At 37.9% G+C, this 18,771-nt stretch overlaps 1 protein-coding gene across 1 annotated transcript in view; it reads left to right on the top strand.

Moving 5' to 3' along the window:
- The window catches only part of LOC126028134 (cytochrome P450 2B11-like), a 260,434-nt gene that overhangs the window by 166,887 nt on the left and 74,776 nt on the right, over positions 1-18,771 (top strand). The gene's annotated exons all lie outside the window — the stretch shown is intronic.

The raw sequence follows: 18,771 nt of genomic DNA, 5'->3' as shown, positions 1-18,771 counted from the left end.
CCAAACAGAAAAATAGCAAAGAAATAAGAGCTCTGAAAAAAAAATTAGAAGATTTAGGGCTAATAGACTTATATAGAGCCCTCCATCCCCAGAAAGCAGAATACACATTCTTCTCAAGCCCACATGGAACCTTCTCCAGAATAGACCATGTCTTAGGATACGAAGCCAACCTATATAAGACCACAAAGGTAAGGATCATTAGAAGTACCCTTTCAGATCACTATGCAACAGAGCTCAAAATTAAGTTCAAGAAGAAGCAATGGAGAAAAACTAATACCTGGAGATTAAACAACATGCTGCTCAACAACAGCTGGATCAAAGAACAACTCAAGGAACAAATAAAAAGATTCCTTGAGACAAATGATAATGAAGAGACAACATGTCAAAACTTATGGGACACAGCAAAAGCAGTAATTAGGGGGAAACTCATAGCAATACAGGCCTATGTCAAGAAACAGGAAAATAACAAAACCAACAGTTTAAAAGATCACCTCAAAGAATTGGAACAACAGCAACAGAGAAATCCAGCCACAATCAGAAGGCAAGAAATAATAAAAACCAGAGCAGAAATAAACAACATAGAAACTAAGAAAACAATACAAAAAAATCAATGAGACCAGGAGTTGTTTTTTCGAAAAAATAAACAAGATAGACAAACCACTGGCAAAACTCACCAAAAAAAGAGGGAAAACACCCAAATCAGTAGGATCACAAATGAAAGGGGAGAGATTACAACAGAACCCCAAGAAATACAACATATCATGTGAACATATTATGAACAACTATACTCAACTAGGCTAGAGAACCCAGTAGAAATGGACAGATTCTTGGAAAAACAACCTCTTCCAAGACTGGAAAAGGAAGAACTAGAAAGCCTAAAAAGACCAATAACCTCAGAGGAAATTAAAGATGTAATTAAAAAAACTCCCTAAGAACAAAAGTCCAGGCCCAGATGGATTTACAGGTGAATTCTATCAAACATTCCAAGAAGACTTACTACCACTTTTCCATAGGCTCTTCCAAACCATAGAAAAAACAGGAATCCTTCCTAACTCCTTCTATGAGGCTAATATCACTCTCATTCTCAAAGATGGCAAAGACACCACCAAGAAAGAAAACTACAGACCAATCTCACTAATGAACATAGATGCAAAGATACTCAACAAAATCTTAGCAAACTGAATCCAGCACTTCATCAAAAAGATCATACATCATGATCAAGTGGGATTTATACCAGGAATGCAAGGTTGGTTCAACATACGCAAATCAATCAAAGTTATACATCACATCAGCAACAAGAAAGACAAAAACCACATAATCATATCAATCGATGCAGAGAAGGTGTTTGACAAAATCCAACACCCTTTCATGTTAAAGACACTCAGCAAAATAGGGTTAGAAGGAACCTTCTTCAAGATAGTTACAGCTATCTATGAAAAGCCTACAGCCAACATTATACTTAATGGTGAGAAACTAGAAGCATTCCCACTAAGGTCAGGAACTAGGCAAGGCTGTCCACTCTCTCCACTCTTATTCAATATAACCTTAGAAGTCCTAGCAAGAGCCCGGAAAGACAGCACAGCGGCGTTTGCCTTGCAAGCAGCCAATCCAGGACCAAAGGTGGTTGGTTCGAATCCTGGTCCCATATGGTCCCTCGTGCCTGCAGGAGCTATTTCTGAGCAGCCAGCCAGGAGTAACCCCTGAGCACTGCCGGGTGTGGCCCAAAAACCAAAAAAAAAAAAAAAAAAAAAAAAAGAAGTCCTAGCAATAGCAATCCGACAAGAGAAGGGAATCAAAGGAATCCAAATTGGGAAAGAGGAACACAAACTATCTCTATTTGCAGACAATATGATGATATACATCGACAACCCTAAAGAGTCCACAGTAAAACTCCTAGAAACAATTAACCAATACAGCAAATTGACTGGATACAAAGTTAATACACAAAAGACAGTAGCGTTTCTATATACAAACAATGAAGTTGAGGAGAGAGAGATTAAAAATACAATTCCATTTAAAATAGTATCAAAAATATCAGGTACCTAGGAATCAACCTTACAAGGGAAGTGAAAGACCTATACCAGGGAAACTTCAAAACACTTCAGAAAGAAATTGAAGACGATCTAAAGAAATGAAAGAACATCCCATGCTCATGGATAGGTAGAATTAACATAGTCAAAATGACTATCCTACCCAAAGTACTATATAGATTTAATGCAATCCCTATCCAAATCCAGACACCATTCTTTAAAGAACAATCAATCACAAAATTCATCTGGAACCACAAAAGACCCAGGATAGCCAAACACATACTGAAAAACAAAAAGCTGGGAGGCATCTCCTTACCTAACTTGAAACTATATAATAAAGCCATAGTAATCAAAACAGCATGGTACTGGAACAGAGACAGGACCTCAGACCAGTGGGTCAGAACAGAATTCCCAGACATAAACCCCCCAGATATACAGCCAACTAATATTTGATAAAAGAGGCAAGAATCTGAAATGGAACAAAGGAAATCTATTCAACAAATGGTGTTGGTACAACTGGAAAACCACATGTACGAAAGTGAAGATTGACCTATACCTCACCCATTATACAAAAGTTAACTCAAAATGGATCAAAGACCTTGAAATCAGACCTGAATCTATAAAGTTTATCGAGAATAAAATAGGCAGAACACTCAAAGACCTATATATCAAAAAGGTCTTTAAGAATGGAGCACCAATGGCAAGAACATTAGCATCAAACATAAACAAATGGGACTACATCAAAATAAAAAGCTTTTGCATTGCGAAAGAAACCCTACTTAACACAAGAAGACAGTTAACAGAATGGGAAAAAATCTTTTCACTCGACATATCAGATAAAGGGCTGATATCTAGAACATACAAAGCACTCAGAAAGCTGAGCCCCACAAAACCAAATAAAGCCATAAAAATGGGGAGATGAAATGAATAGACACTTCTCCGAGGAAGACAGAAGGATGGCCAACAAACACATGAAAACATGCTCACCTTTACTGATCATCAGAGAGATCCAAATCAAGACAACAATGAGATACCACCTTACACCAGTGAGGATGGCTCACATCAAAAATAATGGGAACAATCTCTGTTGGCGGGGATGCAGTATGAAAGGAACTCTGATCCACTGCTGGTGGGAATGCACCCTAGTCCAACACCTATGGAGTACAGTCTGGAGAGTGCTCAAAGAACTCAGAATTGAGCTGCCATTTGACCCAGCAATTGCTCTCCTAGGCATATACCCCCAAGTTGGAAGGACATTCATTCCAAAATATGTGTGCACCCCACTATTTATTGCAGCACTCAGTATAATAGCCAAGTCTTGGAGACAACCTCAATGTCCAACAACAGATGAATGGATCATTAAGATGTGGTATCTATACACCATGGAATATTACATGGCAGTCAGAAATGATACAATAACAGACTTTGCAGCAACGTGGATGGACCTAGAACATGGTATGTTAAACGAAGTAAGTCAGAAGACAAAAGATAAACACAGAATGGTAACACTATTCTGAAGCACCTAGAACATATATCTTATACACAACTAATACCTAACAATCAAATAACAGGGTTTAACAGGGTAGAAACTCCAAACACTGTAATAGTCAGCATATACTCGGGAGCAGTGTCCAAAATACATGAAAAAGGAACAACGCAAACTCTTGACTACACATTATACCACAAAGAAAACAGCAACACCAGAAACAGCAGCATAGAGAGATCAGGTATGTAATCAGCCTTCTACAACAAAGGACCACAATAATCCCTTAGAGATCGTATACAGGAACACAGGTAAAGAACACCACGGGAAATCACTGACTGCAATGGAAACATCCCATAACACTATGTTTTAATGCCTTTATCTTACTATATTTAAAATAACCTCTCAGCTTTTCTGTCCACAGGCGCCCTTGGATACAAAGGGCGGACAAACTAAGATGGCAGCTCGGGATACCTCACGAGATATCATACCTAGCTTGCACTACGAGATGGCCCCGAGAAAACTCTTTAACATACACTTTATCTGGGGCCGGGTTGGTGGCGCTGGAGGTAAGGTGTCTGCCTTGCAAGCGCTAGCCAAGGAAGGACCGCAGTTCGATCCCCCGGCGTCCCATATGGTCCCCCCAAGCCAGGGGCAATTTCTGAGCACATAGCCAGGAGTAACCCCTGAGTGTCAAATGGGTGTGGCCCAAAAACAAAAAAAAATACACTTTATCTCTAGGTTATACCTTCTTTTAGGAATTGAAGCACGTGACCAGTCAGACCACCGAAGCAGTAACTGCGACGTACAGACTTAAACTACAGGCTCTATTCATCGAACACATTCAAGCAAACTAGCATTCCCTTGCTATTCTCTCCTCTCTTCTCACTACTTTCTTTTTTATTTTTTCTTTCCCATTCTTCTCTTTACTTTTTTCCTTTTCTCTTCTCCCTTTCTTTCTAATGTATTTTCTCTTTTCTCCCTTCCTACCCATTCCATATACCTTCCCCTTCCCCCCTTTTGGAAATCGAACTATCCCTTCACCCCTCAATCCCATACAGACCTCCCACCATATTAAAACTCTTCACCCTCAGTCCTTAATCTATTAGGCATCAAGATTGACCTCCTACCCCAACGAACCAGTACCCAGCACCCAGGCGAGGGGACACCCAGTCAAACCCACACCTCGTCTCCTGCAAGAAAAGACAGCCAACTCCCCTGCAGACTCATGCTGCGCTTCCCTCCCTACCAACTCCCCCTAACGTGGTCTGTTTCTTGAAACCGGACTTAGGTCCAAAAGTATCCCCAATGCAAGAACTCTTCCAAGATCTCCCTGCCACAAATCTTTTGCCAATCTGAAGAAGGTCAGGGGGAGTGATAGAAAGATGCCTGGGAACCCACACACCACAAGAAAAACCCAAAAGACAATGGGAAAACCTGTACTTCCAACATAAGCATAACACCTGTATTACACCACCTCTTTACCTGCTTTCCCCCAAATGTAAGGTAGTTTTTTGCATCACTTTGGTCCTTTAAATACTTTGCTAACTCATTTTATTTCTTTTTTCTTTTTATTTTTTAAAAAATGTCTGTCCTACATATACATATGTGAGCACATACATTTTTATTCCTTTTTATAATTTTTCTTTTTTTATTATCTTCTTTGGGTATGTGTTTCTGTTTTCCCCTCTGTCCACCCCCAAATGCACTGACAATATAATGTGCACCATTTCCTGCAAAGGCACACTAAAAAAAAGGGGAAATCTTACATATAAAAAAGAGCTCTTATCTACTAGAGATAGGAACTCATAGTTGTTTACAATACAGGGATATCTCCTACCTTCAAAATATGTCATGTGGAATCAACTTAGACCTCAGGTGATTAGATACCATTCATCTAGCCTTGAACCCTGGATCCCAGACATAGAAACGGCACAGTTATTCACAACAGCTGCAGGAAACAAATCCCATCTGGGACAGCCTTAATACTGCGGGGTCACCATCAAGTGCCAGCTCTAATATGATATCCTGTCAACGAGGAAAATGGGAACAACTTGACCTAAGAGAAGGTTATCCTACCTTACCAGCTAACGACAAGACAAAATCAGAAGACTTGTCACACTTTGGTAGGTCCAAAAGCCAAGATCACGATTTACAGATGACTGGCTGCTAGAACCATGACCAGACTGTAGACATCTTGGGGCCAATAAAAAAGCCCTAGTTTAGGGTTTGAACTACGACCTGCACAATAAACATGATCCCCAGCTCCAAAGGTCTGGCAGAGACAATTGTAACGGAATGGGGCTTCTGGAAGCACAAAGAAAGACGCTATCCTAGGTGCCGTCCTAGGCTCAGTGCAAAGACCAAGATCACCAACCACAGAAGATGGATTAAAATGACACTGAGGAAACAGAACTTCTAGAACCACAAAGACTGAATTCATCATAAGTCCCACCTCTGGATCTGTGCAGATACTGAGACCTCTAGACACAGAGGTCTGATTGTATCACCCAGGACAGAGCAGAAGTCTTCCAGACACCACAAAAGCACCACCGGGAGAGTAAATGATCTTGAACAGAGTCTATAGTTAATCCCATGACAATATACTCCAAGGACGGAGAAACCCCATATCTCTTAGGCCAAGTGAATTCCTCTTAGAATAACCCCAATATTTACTGTGCCAGGGCAGAAGGGAAAAAAAAAAACAACAAAAAGCACAAAACCTTGGTTGTTTTTTATATATTTTTATCTTCATTTATTATTATTATTATTATTATTATTTACCTATCTATTTTTGGTCAATTTCTCTGGGTGTGATTATTGAAATTGTTGTCCCCAGTTATACTTATTTTTTTTCTCTTCCTTTCTTTTCTTTCTTTATGTGCTATGCCATGTTTCTTATTTCAAGACCATGGCATTTTTGGTTTGTTTGTTTTTCTTTGTTTTTTTTGTTTTTGTTTGTTTTTTTTTGTGGTGCAATCGATATTGCTGGAGTCCTCACTGGATATTTGACACTTCTTTTTGTACTGGTGGAGTGTTTTCACCTTCTTTTTCTCCTTCATCTCTCAAATCGAAGATGAGAGCCTCTAGAAGGATTCCGCCCATTTTCAGTGTATTAGACTTTTACCCCAGTTTATTATTTTTCTCTTTTTCAAACAAAACCACACAACTTGAACTAGCTATTCCTGCCTCCCAGTTAGAGGTGGAAATAAGGGAGGCACCAAGACCAAACAGGTGCAAGACTACTAAGTAGTAGGCTAGATACAAAGGGGACCACATATTCTAGCCGCCCTGGGGGTGAGGGAAGAGGATATGGGAGGTAGGACAAAAATGGAGGAGTAGAGAGGACAATTTGGTGATGGGACTCCCCCCTGATTTGATGTAAATATGTACCTAAAATATTATTGTCAACAATATGTAAGCCACTATGATCAAAATAAAAATTATATTAAAAAATAAATTCTCTCTATCAGAAAAACAATCAAACTTCAAACTATGAGTGTTCATTTTATATATTTTTAAATAATTTCTTGATTTAAGTACAATGGTTCCAAACATCTTTGTAATTAGGTTTCAATCATAAAATGCTCACCCCCTTCACCAATGCAACTTTATGGATTATGTTGGTAGATATATGAAAGTGTGATCAGAATATTATCCTCTTTTTTCATTTTGTATTTCATTTTCTATTTATATTTTATATTTCATTTTATAAGGTACAATTTCTTGGTACTTAGAGTGAGGTGTGTACTGAAATCACCAGGACTTTAACATTGTTGCAAAGACCTGTTTAAATTCTTCTCAATAATTACAGTGGAAAATGTGGGTTTCAGATCATTCTAAGAGTAAAATTAAAGCCTAGATCACTCTGGAAGATGGCTGCAGGAGTCACATTGTCTTATGAGATAATGACAGGAGAAGGGGAGTAAAAGAAGTAAATAAGCAGGCAAGAGTTGACTAAGATACTGAGTACAAGGGTAGATATACAAAGATTTTGTAAGCTATGGAGCCATATGAGTAATTTGTGGGGAAATTGACAGATGCTTAAAAGACTGTTTAGAGATATAAAAATTCAAAGACTCCTGATGAAAAACTTAGTCTTTGACAATGCCAATGAATATTGTCAAGTTATTTTATGCCCAATTAGGGAGAGAACAGATGTCATGTGATTTCTACTTGCTTGTATTAATGCTGGGACTTACAATTATACACTTCTGTCATCACACTGCACCTTTAACAACATTGAAAATTCTTTTTCTAATTGGAATTCACTGGTATTTGTATTAAGAAACAATCAGGTAGCTTAATTGATTTAAGGTCTGTAAATTCTCAGATAATTTTGATGGACAAGATGCAGAATGGCATAATAGATTCCATGTACATTCATGTATATAAAATTTTTATGACTTAATTTCTCCGGATGGCTGCATAATATTCCATTATGTATATGTACCAGAGTTTCTTTAGTCATTCATCTGTTGAAGGGCATCTTGAGGAAAATGAGTCAGAAGAGAGAGATAAATGCAGAATAACCTCACTGATCTATGGGTTTTAAGAAAAATAAAAGACATTTTTTTGCAATAATACTCGGAGACAAAGAGGAGGGCTGGAAGGTCCATCTCACAATATGAATCTCACCACAAAGAATGGTGAGTGCAGTTAGAGAAATGACTACACTGAGAACTATCATATCAATGTGATTGAATGAAGGAAGTGGAAAGCCTGTCTAAAGTATAGGCTGTGGTGGGGTGGAGAGGAGGAAGATTTGGGACATTGATGGTAAGAATGTTGCACAGGTGAAGGTGGGTGTTCTTTACGTGACTGAAACTCAACTACAATCATATTTGTAATCAAGGTGTTTAAATAAAGATTAAAAAGATAAAAAGATATAAAAATAAACATACATCCCACTAAAAATGATGCAGAATGGCTTACCTTCACCAGTAGTCATTACGAAAGACTGGACTTTGATAGTAATTGACTTAACAGATTGTCTTATCTTATTTCTATTCACACAATAGAAAGTGCTTTGCCTTTATCTGTTTTTTTTTCCTCTCAAAAATAGGGCTCCCATGCAGTGATTTTAGTGGGCAGCTTTGCCTCAGGACATGGTGAATTCACCCACCATGTGTTAATATTTTGTTGATGTACTTTTGTGTCCAACTCATTAAGTTTTCCTAGGCATATTTTATTGATTACATGGATTATATGTCAATGGCTAGCCCTACTAATAGAAAATTTCAATGTGCTTATGAATTTGTCATCAGCTGCTTACATAGTGCTGGTTTAACAATAACCACAGTGGGGGGGATCAAATCTACACTTTACCTCCATTTCAGTACTTGGGCTTCATATTGGAGTTTACTTTAGTGCATCCAGGAAAGATTTCTATTTTTCATAAATATCTAATGACTCTTAATTAGTTTCAAAAACTCTTAGGTGATATAAATGGGATCTGTTCCTCTCTTGAGTTTCTGAACCCAATACTCAACAGCTTATTTAGTACTTTAAAAGAAAATCCAGATTTCAATAGTCCTAGGTATTTAACACAAAAGGCCCGACTGAAATTAATCTTTTTCATGGCTTCAAACTCACATATTTTCAGGTTCATTCCTGGAGATAAGGTGTGATATTTAATTTTTGTAACCATTCCTTCCCCTATTGATGCTATTGTTCATTTAGAATGGATTTACTTACACAAGAAACAATGTCACTTGTTTGTGTCCTATTTAGAATTCATCACTACTCTTATCATCAAGGAAAGGCTCAACAATTTCTTTGGTAGATTTTTTTATTTGTTTGTTTTTAGTTTTGGGAACACACCTGGTGATGATCAGGGGTTACTCCTGGCTATGCATTCAGAAATCGCTCCTGGCTTTAGGGGACCATATGGAATGCCAGGGATTGAACCCAGATCCATCCTGGATCAGCCTCTTGCAAATGCCCTACCACTGCACTATCGTTCCAGCCCCTCCTTGTTAGGTTTTGATGCTGAATACTGATGCTATTCCAAAAAAGGGAATTGAATGTATATTACCTCTCATTGAGCCCTTGTAATGGGATCTATTTGATTTTTCAGAAGATGTTTCCTCCCATTATTCTGCTGGAAAGGCCCTGTGCTTCTTTAAGAGGACAAATTTTGCGATCTCATCTATTACCAGCTCCTCCCCTATACCTGATGCCTCTGTGTTTTACATTGATGTGTCATCATCAAGAAAAGACTGCATTTCTGGTCCTTCTCTGACCACAATAGCACATACTAATTACAAGTCTCTCAACAAATGGAACTTACTACCTTAAATTACTTACTATCACATGTTTTAGAGTCATGCAATGTAGTAAGCAATTCAGCTTCTGTAGTAGGATATTTTCCATATAGTAACTGTATCTTTAAATGCTCATAACCAGGTTGTTCAAGATTTTATGTAGCAATTACAGCACCCCCCTTTTTTAAATAAAACGTTCTGGGTCAATATTTATCTGTCACTGACATAAGAGCCCATTCTTGCCTCCCAGGGCAGATTGCGTTAGGAAGTGAAGCTGCCAATCATCTGGCCATGTCAATATTTAAATCGTCTGCAGAAGAACATGCAGCATTTCATAAAAATATCATATATAAGTAATATTATGTATTTATCCTTCTGATTTACTTCATTTAACATAATATTTTTAAGTTCCACCCATGTTGCTGCAAATTGCATGATTATATAATTTCTTACTGATATGTAGTATTCTATTGTTTATATGTACCACATCTTTATGATCCTTTTATCTGTTGTTGTACATCTAGGCTTACTCCAAGTCTTGGCTATTGTACTGAGTGCTGAAATGAATCGTGGTATGCATACTTACTTTTGGATAAATGTCTCTAGGTCCTGGGTTTATATACTTAAGAAAGAAATTTCTGGTTCATATGGCAGTTCAATCTTGAGTTTACTAAGAACCCACCATATTGTTTTCCATTGGGGTTGGAACAGGTAGAATTCCCACAACAATGGATGAGAGTTCTGTTTTTACAACAACCCAGATAGCAGAGACAATTCCCATAATTTTTGATATGTGCCATCCTCACTGGTGTAAGATGGTACCTCATTGTTGTCTTGATTTTGATTTCTGTAGTAATGAGTGATGGTGAACATGTTTTTATGTATTAATTGGCCATCTGTTGGTCTTTCTCAGAGAAGTATAAATTCATTTCTTCACCTCATGTTTTGATTTTTTAAAAGATTTTGTGTAGCTAACGTTTCTAACTCAACCCATTATCTGATGTGTTGAGTGCAAAATTTTTTTCCCATTCCATTAGCTCTCTTCTAGTTTTAATCCTGTTTCTTTTACAATACAGAAACTTTTTAGTTTGATATAGTCCATTTCATTTAGGTTTGATGCTTTATCCTTGCCATTGTCATTCTTTCATCAAAGACTTTTTTGAGGTATAAGTCTTGGAGAGTGATATGGGGATTCCTCCAAAAACTGGAAATTGAGCTCCCATATGATCCAGCTACACCACTCCTTGGAATATACCCTAGGAACACAAAAATACAATACAAAAATCCCTTCTTTACACCTATATTCATTGCCACACTATTTACGATAGCAAGATTCTGGAAACAACCAAGATGCCCTTCAACAGATGAATTGCTAAAGAAATTATGGTACATATACACGATGGAGTATTATGCAGCTGTCAGTAGAGATGAAGTCATGAAATTTTCCTATACATGGATGTACATGGAATCTATTATGGTGAGTGAAATAAGTCAGAGAGAGAGAAAGACGCATAATAGTCTCCCTCATCTATGGGTTTTAAGAAAAATGCAAGAGATTCTTGCAATTATTTTCAGAGACAAAAGAGAGGAGGGCTGGAAGTTACAGCTCACTTCATGTACCTCCTCACAAAGAGGGATGAGTTTAGTTAGAGAAATAACTACATTGCGAACTATCCTAACAATGAAAATGTATGAGGGAAATAGAAAGCCTGTCCAGAGTACAGGCAGGGGTGGGGGTGGGGAGGAGAGATATTTGGGACATTGGTTATGAGAATTTTGTACTGGTGATGGGGAGTATTCTCTTACATGACTGAAACCCAACCACAATCAAGTTTGTAATCAAAGTGCTAAATAAAATATTATTTAAAAAAAAGAAATGCCACCAAGTTTTTGTTTTTCAATATGTATTTGGCTAACAGGTCTTTTGTGGTTTCACACGAACTTTATAATTGCTCTAATTGCTTAAAGAATGATGTCTGTATTTGAAAAGGAATTACATTAATTCTATATAGCAGTTAGGTAAAATGGTCATTTTGATGATGTTGATTCTGCCTACCCAAGTGCATGGGATGTCCTTTCTATTCCTTAAGTCTTCTTCAATTTATTTATTGTTCTTCTTTATTTAAACATCTTGATTACATAAATGATTGTGATTAGGTTTCAGTCATGGAAAGAACACCCCCTTCACCAGTGCAACATTCCCACCACCAATGTCCCAAATCTCCCTCCCTCCATCCCACCCCACCCCATCTGTACTCCAGACAGGCTTTCCAGTTCCCTCATTCATTCACATGATTATGGTAGTTCTCTGTGTAGTTATTTCTATAGCTGTATTCACCACTCTTTGTGGTGAGCTTCATGGAGTGAGCTGGTGTTCCAGCCCTCCTCTCATTGTCTCTGAGGATTGTTGCAAAAAAGTTTTCATGGTATAAGTCTTTCACATCTTTTGTTAGGTTGATTTCTGGGTACTTAATATTTTTAGATACTATTTTAAATATGATCTACTCTTTAGTCTTTTTCTCCTGTTTCGTTATTTGTATAGAGGAATGCTACTGTCTTTTGTGTATGGACGCTGTAGCCAGGGCTTTGTTGTATTACTTTATTGTTTTTACGATCTTTTCTGTGGACTCTTTAGGATTTGCATTGTATATTATATAATCTGCAAATAGAGATAGCTTGATTTTCTCTTTCTTTTTTGGATTCCTTTGATTCCCTTCTTTTGTCTGATTGTAATTTCTAGGACTTCTAAAATTATTTTGAAGAGTGGAGATAGTGGACTCTCTAGTGCCTAACCTTAGAGGAAATGCTCTCAAATTTTTGCCAGTAAGTATAATGTTGGCTATGGGATTTTTATATAGAGCTGTAACTATCTTGAGGAAGGTTCCTTTCAACCCTATTTTTCTGAGTGTTTTTCATCATGAATGGGTGTTGGACTTTGTCAAATACCTTCCTAGCATTGATTGATGCTGTTATTTTTTTAATCTTTCTTATTGTTAATGTGGTGTATGATGTTGATTGATCTGTGGATGTTGAACCATCCTTGCATCCCTGGGATGAAACCCACTTACTTGGTCATGGTGTATAATATTTTTGATGTTGTGTTGTTGGATTAGCTTTGCAAGATTTTGCTGAGAATTTTTGCATTCATGTTCATTAATGAGGATTGGTCTGTAGTTTTTTTCCTTGGTGGTATCTTTGTCAGCTTTAGGAATGAGTGTGATATTAGCTTCATAAAAGGAATTAGTAAGTATTCCTTTCTTTTGAATGTTTTGGAAAAGCCTCAGGATCAATGGTAGTAATTTTTGAATATTTGATAGAATTGGCCTGTAAAACCATCTGGTCTGGATTTTTATTCTTTTGGAATTTCTTAATTACTGTTTCAATTTCTTTAGCTATGATTGGCCTGTTTAGGCTTTCTACTTCCTGCTTAGTAAGTCTTGGAAGATGATATTTTTCCATGAATCTGCTGTTTTCTTCTGAGTTTTCTAACTTAACTGAATATAGCTGTTCATAATAAGCCCTCATGATGTCTTGCATTTCTTGAGTTTCTGTTGTAATCTCTCACCTTTCATTTGAATTTATTTGGGTGTTTTTCCTTTTTTTTTTTTTGCCAGCAGTTTATCTATCTTGTTTATTCTTTAAAAAAGCAACTCCTGGTCTCATTGAGTCTTTGTGTTTTCTTTGTTTCTTTGTTGTTTATATCTGCTCTGGCTTTTATTTATTATTTCTTGTCTTGTACCTGTGTTTGGGTTTCTTTGCTACTGTTTTTCTTGATCCTAAAGGTGTCCGTTTAAGCTGTTGATTTTGTCTTTTTTCTCTTTACTAATGTAGGCCTGTATTGTTATGGGGGTGGTCACTCCTGGCTGACCTTACTGGCCTTGGGGGCAGTAGCAGGACAGGGGACCATGCTCTGGGGTTTGGTGCCAATTTAGGGAAAGGGCCACTTTTGCACGGTCTGCGTTTAATCCATTCCCTTGCTTCTCTGCACTACCCAAAATGGGGGTTTTACAATGTTGGGGTGTCTGGGGTTGTGTGGTGTTCGCTCCTGGCTGACCTTACTGACCTCAGGGGCAGGACAGAGGATACTAGTGGTTGGGCATGGTGGGTGGGCATGATTCAGGAAATGTGTTCTAATGTTTTTATGCAAAGAATCAGGTGCAGAATATGATTGGATGCTAGGGACTCTCACTGCAGTGCTCACTACCAGTATGTTTTAGTGCAGTAATTTTATTATGTATAAAATAACTCCTCAAATTCTTTGTCCACAGAGGCTCTTGGAGATATAGGGTCAATACCCTAACTTTGCAATTCAGTGCTCTATCGAATTAGATTATAAATACAGTGCTCATTGACAATGTCTTGATAAAAAAAACTCCATTTTCTTTTTGATTATGTCTGATACTATAACCTAAAGCTTATGACCCTAGAGACCACTAAAATAGGCAACAGCCCATCATAGACTGTTTTTATAGGCACCACTCATTAAGTACGTTTTTACTATTATCTTTTTTCCTTTTCTCCTTTGTACTTCTCTTTCAATTCAAGTTATTTTATTATTATATCATAATGCCCACACTGTCAGTTTCCTTTCAGGAAAGGAACGTCGATGCACAAGACATGGTGAATGAAGCTTCCTACATACGGTTTACTCCTCTTATCATGCTCACTACCATATTGCATAGTACTCTAGATTGAAAATTATGTTTATCCTAAAATGCTCCATGCACAATCTAACCCAGAAAACTTAATTTAGTAAATTTCACCCCCACCACAATGAGGTTCCTAGAAATTGGAAAATCTTTTCCCTATGATATGCAGTCCATTTTTTTTAAAAACAACTTAATCTATTTGATTTTTAATTTTTTTTTATTTTTCAAGAGTCTGACCCATCCCATAAGGGCCAGGCCTCCAACTACAATCTATGACTAGATCTCTAATGTCTGTCTATAAGTAGGCATGCGTGTGTAAGCAGTGGACTCCTCTATCTTTACCTAATCTGAATTGTAAACAATCCATGCCTATATTGTATTTAGCCCCTGCTATATATTATCTCTCCCTCTTCATTCAAAACTCCTTCTATTCTCTCACTCCCTTCAATCCTGGACTGCTATATCTCTCTATTGAACTCTCTTTACCCTCAGTTCTTAAATCCTTAGGAACTGAGATCATTCCCTTGCCCCAGTAAGCTGCCACCCAACTCTCAAAGCAAAAGGACACCCTCTCAATTCCATGCCTCATGCCCCAGCAAGAAGCTACAGCCACCACTCCTGCTGACTCATTCTATGTGGTCCTTTTTCTCCCACCCCCTTAATGTAGATGGTTTCATGCTACCTGATTCAGCTACAGAGGGACCTCCAGCTCAAGGATACTACCTGATCCCTTCAGCTGCAAACCATTTCTCAGACTCAATAAGACCAGACCATGGTGTGGGATGAAAATGTGCCTTGGATCTTATCCCCTTAAGACTATCTCAAAAGACTTAATTTGGAATATCTATATACATTTTTGCATGTTTATTTTATTGTATGTTTATTTTGTTAATAGTTATAACTCTTAGTGTGTTTATTTCCAAATGTAGAGGTAGCCTTCCCCATCCCCTCTTTCTTTGCTTGTTTTAGTACTGCTTACTAAGAAATTCTAGTAGAAAGGTCTTGCGTAGGATAAAAGTTCAGTTCAAAACCAGGGCACAGATATTGTATAGCTTGTCGTTTTTACCCCTAAATACACATATAATATAGTATAATATAATATAGTATAGTATAGTATAATATAATATAATAATATAATATATAACAATATAACATAACACAACATAATATAATACAATATAATAACATAACATAATATAATTGTTTCTTTTTGCATAGACAGACTAAAATTGGGAAATCTTATGTATAGAAACGAGTTCTTATCTAATAGGTATAAGAAGCCATAAATTCTATAATTTTATAATACAGGGTTGCCTTCCACCTGGAACATTTGCCATGGGGACTCAACTTAAACCTTATGTGATTGGACATCGACCATTCTTCCCTAACCCCAGATCCCAGCCTTAGAACTGGCACAGTTTCCTGCACCAGCACCAGGAATCAAAATCCTTTGGGGGAGCCCCTAATACTGCTCTGGCACCTAATTGTGCCAGGGTAGGTTCATACGAAACCCTGACAATGGGAAAACAGCAAAAACTTGATATAAGGGCAGACTGCCCTATATGAGATAAAATCAGAAGTCACTCAGTCCTAGGATCTATACAAAAACCAAGATTACTAAATACAGAAGACTAACTTCAAACAAAAGCCACTGAGCAGAACTTTTTTCTGGGGCCATAAAGGAAGACTATATCCTAGACATCATTCTAGGATCTGTGCAAAAACCAAGATCTCTAATTACAAAAAAATTGACTTTGACAACCACAACTGAACAGAATGTTTTTTGGCACCATAAAGAAAAACATTCGGGTTTGGCAGCCAACATATCTGGAGACAGTAGTTAGTCTCAGGAGAGTATGCTTCAAGGATGGAGAAATTCTTTATCTCTTAGATCAAGCGAATTTCTTTTCTAACATTCCCAATACTTACATGCCTATGCAAAACCAAACCAACCCCCCCAACCCAAACTTGCCACATAAGCCCCTCTTTTCCTTCCTTCCTTCCTTCCTTCCTTCCTTCCTTCCTTCCTTCCTTCCTTCCTTCCTTCCTTCCTTCCTTCCTTCCTTCCTTCCTTTCTTTTTCTTTCTTCCTTCCTTCCTTCCTTCCTTCCTTCCTTCCTTCCTTCCTTCCTTCTTTCTTTCTTTCTTTCTTTCTTTCTTTCTTTCTTTCTTTCTTTCTTTCTTTCTTTCTTTCTTTCTTTCTTTCTTTCTTTCTTTCTTTCTTTCTTTCTTTCTTTCTTTCTTTCTTTCTTTCTTTCTTTCTTTCTTTCTTTCTTTCTTTCTTTCTTTCTTTCTTTCTTTTTCTTTCTTTCTTTTCTTCTTCCTCCTTCTCTTCCTCCTTCTTTTCTCCTTCTTCCTCATCCTCCTCCTTTTTCTTCTTCTCCTCCACTTCTTCCTTCTCTTTTTTCTCCTCCTCCTCCTCCTCCTTCTCCCCTCCTCCTCCTCCTTCCTCCTCTTTCTTCTTCCTCCTATTTCTTCTTCTTTATCATCTTCATCCTTATCTTCCTCCTTCTTCCTTCTCCTCTGCCTTCTCCTTCATTCTTCTCCTCTTTATCCTCCTAATCCTCCTCTTCATTTTATCCCTCCTCCTCCTCCTTCTTCTGATTTTTGGGCCACACCCAGTGGTTCTCAGGGGTTGCTTCTGGCTCTGAACTCAGAGATTACTTCTGGCAGGCTAGGGGACCATATGGGATGCTGGGGATAGAAATCATGTTTGTTATTGGTTGGCAGAGTACAGGGCAATTCCCTGCCACTGTGCTATCACTTCAGCTCTCTTCTTTTAAATTTATATAGCTTCTAGACAAGAGATCCTACCTGCTTTCCTTTTGTTTTTAACAGAACCATAGAACATGAATCATCTTGTTCTGCCTCACATTTCTATGACTTCCTACAAAGTTAGAAAAATGAGTGGATGGGAGCAGGGGCAAAGAGGTCCATGAGCATAGAGTGGAAATAAAAATGATAATATCTAAATAGCCAACCTAAAACCAACAACAATAGAATTAAGAGACACAAACGACAACAAACCATACAAAAAAGAAATCTTTTACACTATCAGTCCAAGGAGCTAAAGATGGAGGTATGGATGCATGCTGGGAACTATGATGGTGGGAGGTTAACACTGTTGGTGGGAATGGCTTAATTCACAATTAGTATGTATGTTACACACAACCATGAAAGACTTGTAATTAACATTGGTCTCAATAAAAATTGTTTATAAAAAGAAATACTGGGACAGAGGTAGGACATTTGCCTTGCATGTGGCTAACCCAGGATAGACCTGGGTTCGATCCTTGGCATCCCATATTGTCCCCCAAGACAGGAGCGATTTCTGAGTGCAGAGCCAGGAGTAAACACTGAGAGTCACCAGGTGTGGCCCAAACAAAACAAAATAAAACAAAAATGTGTGTTTAAGATTCCACTAAACATTCACTGTTGAAAAAGTTGGTCAAGATAGTCCACCTGATTCAAAGGGAATTAGAAGTTACTGAACATCTGCTTTAAATACCAGTTATATGATCCTGGTTAATGATAAAAGGAATTTTAGGGTGGATGGAGTTATATAATAACTAGAGAAGCTAGCTCAGAATAAAAAGCCCTTCTTCTGACAACAGTGGAAAGGAAGACTAGGTGACCAGGGACCATGGAGCTCAGTGTTTTTCTCCTCCTCCTGGCTGTCTTCACAAGTGTCTTGTTTCTCATGACAAGGGACCACACAAAGACTCATGGATGCCTCCCTCCTGGTCCTCGTCCCCTGCCCTATTTGGGGAACCTTCTTCAGATGGACAGAAAGGGCCTGCTCAAAACCTTCCTGAAGGTGAGACACAGAAAAGTGGGGTAAGAGGGTGGGTCTACTCTTAGTTTTAATCATGCATGGGAGGGGTTGAGACTTGTCTTAACATATGCAATGATTGCTGATTAAGAACCACAGAGATGAAGTTGGTAGAGGTTGGGCAGAACAGAGTTCCCTAGGAGTCCCAGCTCTGTTGGAAATACAGGGTGCATTGTCGGTGGGGCACATAGGAAAATGAGAAGAGGTGTTTAAAACTGAACCCTGTGAACCCAGTGAACCCTGGGTAAAATTTTACATTGTGCTCTACCTTCTACGTTGGTGCTTGAAAGTTGAAGTTGAAGAGAGAGAAAAAGGTGAAAAAAAGTTTCTAAGACAGAGGTAAGAGGTATTTGCAATGTTAGAGAAATAGGTTTTGACAACAGAGAACAATGTGGTCTATAGAAGTATTAAGTTTTTATTCAAATCCAAAAGAACGGCCATTTTTTAACAGTTTCTCTCCTTGTTTTCTTTGTTTAAAGTACTCAACAGAATCAAGTCATCCAATGTTTGTT

Source organism: Suncus etruscus, chromosome 14, assembly GCF_024139225.1.
Source record: "Suncus etruscus isolate mSunEtr1 chromosome 14, mSunEtr1.pri.cur, whole genome shotgun sequence".
In the NCBI taxonomy this organism is placed as follows: Eukaryota; Metazoa; Chordata; class Mammalia; order Eulipotyphla; family Soricidae; genus Suncus; species Suncus etruscus.
Note: the sequence above shows the minus strand (reverse complement) of the source record. Positions and strands in the feature narration are given on the sequence as shown.